This window comes from Aegilops tauschii, chromosome 1 (assembly GCF_002575655.3).
Source record: "Aegilops tauschii subsp. strangulata cultivar AL8/78 chromosome 1, Aet v6.0, whole genome shotgun sequence".
Lineage (NCBI taxonomy): Eukaryota > Viridiplantae > Streptophyta > Magnoliopsida > Poales > Poaceae > Aegilops > Aegilops tauschii.
In genome coordinates this window covers 450,160,807-450,164,810 of record NC_053035.3, presented here as the reverse complement: position 1 = coordinate 450,164,810, position 4,004 = coordinate 450,160,807, and the positions used below count along the sequence as shown (strand labels likewise).

Genomic DNA, 4,004 nt, shown 5'->3' with positions numbered 1-4,004 from the left:
TCATCTTCAACTCGATCTCAGCCCTTGTGATGATCCAGGTCGCCCACTACACCAAGGCCGCGGCGGCATGGACCGCCATCAGGGAGATGTTCCTCGCCCAGACGCAGGCCAACATCGTCAACACGCGGATCGCCCTCTCCAACACCAAAAAGGGCACCGTGACCATCGCCGACTACATCAGGCGCATGAAGGCGCTGGGCGACGAGATGCTTCAGCAGGGAAGCCGCTCGACGATGATGACATGGTCTCCTACATCCTCGCTGGACTAGACTACGACAACATCTCGTTTGTCTCTTCCATCTGTGCTACGAGGACCGAACCAATCAAGGTAGCAGAACTCTACTCTCAGTTGATTGGCTTTGAAAAACGCCTTGCTATGTTCGAAGGTGGCAACCACTCATTGCCACGGCCACCGCCTCCATTGCCACGGCCTCTGTTGCCGCGTCCACCTCCTCCGTTGCCGCGACCACCATTGCCGCGGCCACCTCCGCCTCGGCCGAAACCACCACGGCCACAGGAGACGGCGTTGGCCGAGGACTGGGAGGAGTTGATGATCTTCCTGAAGTCACTTGCCAAAACCACACCACCCTCGAATGTTATCACCGCTTCGACATATCTTTCACCAAGAATGACAAGAGCGCAGGGTCGGCCACCACCTCTTCCTACGGGGTGGACACAAATTGGTACCTTGATAAGGGGCTACCGATCACAACACCAGCGAGCTTGACAAGCTGACGGTTCGCAACAAGTACAACGGCAATGAACAAGTCCACACTGCAAACGGAGAAGGTATGGAAATTAGTCATATTGGTCATTCTACTGTTCGTACTCCAACTCGTGATCTTCATCTAAAAGACATCTTGCATGTACCTGATGCCACCAAAAATCTTATTTCCGCTCATCGTTTGTCCACTGATAATCACACCTATCTTGAAGTTCACCCAAATTTCTTTTTTGTTAAGGAACATGGAACGAGGAAAACCCTTCTCCGGGGCAGATGTAGACGTGGTCTCTACCCCCTTTCATCGGCTCCTTTGAGTTCAAGCAAGAAAGTTTTTGGCGTCAATAAACTGTCCACCGAGAGGTGGCATAGGCGGCTAGGACACCCTTCATCCACCATAGTGCGTCATGTCCTTAGCCAAAACAACATTCCTTTTTCAAGTAGTGAATTGAATAAAGAAGGTGTTTGTGATGCATGCCAAATGGCAAAAGTCACCAACTTCCTTACCCTAGTTCGATGAGTGTTTCCAAAGCTCCTTTAGAGCAAGTTTTTTCCGATGTATGGGGGCCTGCCCGTGATTCTATCAATAAGAAAAACTACTATGTCTCATTTATTGATGATTACAGTAAATTCACATGGATATATCTCCTTAAACACCGATCTGAAGTGTTCAAAGTTTTTCATGAGTTTCAAACTCTTGTTGAAAGGTTATTCAATAAGAAAATCATCACTATGCAAACAGATTGGGTGGCGAGTATGAGCGCCTTAATTCCTTCTTTCGCCAGTTAGGAATTACTCATCATGTCTCCTGTCCGCATGCTCACCAGCAGAACGGATCAGCTGAAAGGAAACATCGACATATTGTTGATGTAGGCCTCTCCCTCTTAGCTCATGCTTCTATGCCCTTGAAATTCTGGGATGAAGCTTTTCTTTCGGCCACATATCTGATAAACCGCACCCCTAGCAAAGTGATCAATTTTGAAACTCCATTAGCTCGTTTGTTTCAAGAGATACCGAATTACCATTCACTTCGCGTTTTTGGATGTGCCTGTTGGCCAAATCTTCGTCCATACAATTCCAAAAAATTAGCCTTCCATTCTAAACAATGTGTATTCCTTGGATACAGCAACCTTCACAAAGGTTTGAAGTGCCTAGATGTTGCTGCTGGACGCGTTTATATATCTCGTGATGTCGTATTTGATGAGACAATTTTTCCCATTGCATCCTTAAACCCAAATGCAGGCACCCCTCTTCGTTCTGAAGTATTGTTGCTTCCTGAAACATCTCTCTCTGAACCTATTGATCACGAGGGCGAACTTGTAGTTGATCAACAAACTAATTTTCGTACTAATTCTGGAGAAAATCCAGCTATTATTCGTCATTTTATGCAGTCAGAACAAGACAAAGATAGCACCGAGCACGAGGAGGATCCAGGTGCTGCGGCAACTAATCCCGAGGCAGCGACAGGCGCGGACGGCGCACCAGCAGCAGGCGCAGGCGGCCCAGGCGGCGAATCTGCCTCGGGCTCACCAACTCCACCCAGGGAGCGCCGCGCGTCGCGGGTTGGCCCACAAAATCCTGTCTCCCCTGGGGGGCCAATAGCCGGAGGACACGTTGCGCAGGATGGGCTGCATGAAGCCGCGCGGCCATCGCCTCCTCTCGCTGACTGTCACGTGGACGAGTCCCATGCAGGAGCGGCGTGTGGCACGTCTGGCGCGGTTCCTGAACGACAGGACAGGACGCGCGATCCTCTGCCGCTGACAGCGGATCTGTCACGCGATCCCGTGCCGCTGCTCCCTCCTCTACGAGATTGTCTGTGGCACACCCTGCTACAGCATCTGGTGTGCCAACCCGAGTAACCAGATCACAACATGGTATTGCGAAACCTCAAATACGTACGGACGGTACGGTCAGGTATGACAAGTTAAAACCTCGTTTCGGAGGATTGACAATCACTGGTGAGCCAAGAAATTTGCAGGAAGCTTTAAATGACAGAAAATGGAAATTGTCTATGAATGATGAATATGATGCTCTTATTAGAAATAAGACTTGACACCTAGTTCCACCAACAAAAAATAAAAATATTATTGATTGTAGGTGGGTCTATAGGATTAAGAGAAAGGCAGATGGTCAAATTGATAGATACAAGGCAAGGTTAGTAGCAAAGGGCTTTAAACAAAGATACGGTATAGATTATGAGGATACCTTTAGTCCTGTTGTTAAGGTAGCTACTATCAGACTTGTTCTCTCTGTTGCAGTTTCCAGTGACTGGAGTCTTAGGCAATTGGATGTTCAGAATGTGTTTCTTCATGGCGTTCTAGAGGACGAAGTCTATATGAGACAACCACCTGGCTATGAGATAAAGGGTAAAGAAAATTATCTTTGCAAACTTGACAAAGCTTTGTATGGTCTGAAACAGGCACCTCGAGCATGGTACTCTAGGTTATGTGAAAAACTTCAAGCACTTGGTTTCAAACCATCAAGGGGAGATACTTCCTTGTTCTTTTATAGAAGAGGAAAGATCATCATTTTTATGTTGGTCTATGTTGATGATATTATTGTTGCTAGCTCATCACAAAATGCAATGGTAGGATTGCTGGAAGATTTAGGGAAAGATTTTGCCTAAAAGATTTGGGTGACTTACATTATTTCTTGGGAATTGAAGTTAAAAAGGTAAAGGATGGGATTCTTCTGACCCAAGAAAAATATGTAATGGATATATTGAAACGTGCAGGTGTGATGAGCTGCAAGGTTTCAAACATGCCTCTCTCTACATCTGAAAAATTGTCAAGAGAAGAAGGAGAACCCTTGGGGGCCGAAGAGTCAACAAGGTACAGAAGTATGGTAGGAGCTTTGCAATACTTAAGCTTAACAAGACCTGATATTTGTCTTCCTGTAAACAAACTGTGTCAGTATTTGCATTCTCCTACCTCTCAACACATGACAGCAGTTAAAAGGATTTTAAGATATCTTAGAGGTACCATGAGTACAGGCCTAAAATTCACCAAGTCAACTTGCAATTTTGTTAGTGCTTTCTCGGATGCTGACTGGGCAGGATGTCCTGACGACAGAAGATCAACATGGGGTTTCTGTGTGTTTTTTGGTCCCAACCTAATCTCTTGGAGTGCACGTAAACAGGCTACTGTTTCTAGATCAAGTACTGAGGCTGAGTATAAATCTTTGGCTAATGCTACTGCTGAGATTATTTGGGTCCAAACTCTTCTGCATGAACTTGGAGTTGCTCATTCACCAGTTGCTCGTCTTTGGTGTGATAACATTGGTG

The 4,004-nt window shown here is 46.4% G+C and overlaps 1 non-coding gene across 1 annotated transcript; it reads left to right on the top strand.

Annotated features, from left to right (window-relative positions):
• Positions 1 to 223: 223 nt before the first annotated feature.
• LOC120972995 (small nucleolar RNA Z247) lies at positions 224 to 365 on the top strand. Its single transcript, XR_005767124.1, has one exon. It is a non-coding gene; the product is annotated as a small nucleolar RNA Z247 (small nucleolar RNA).
• The last annotated feature ends 3,639 nt before the right edge of the window (positions 366 to 4,004 follow it).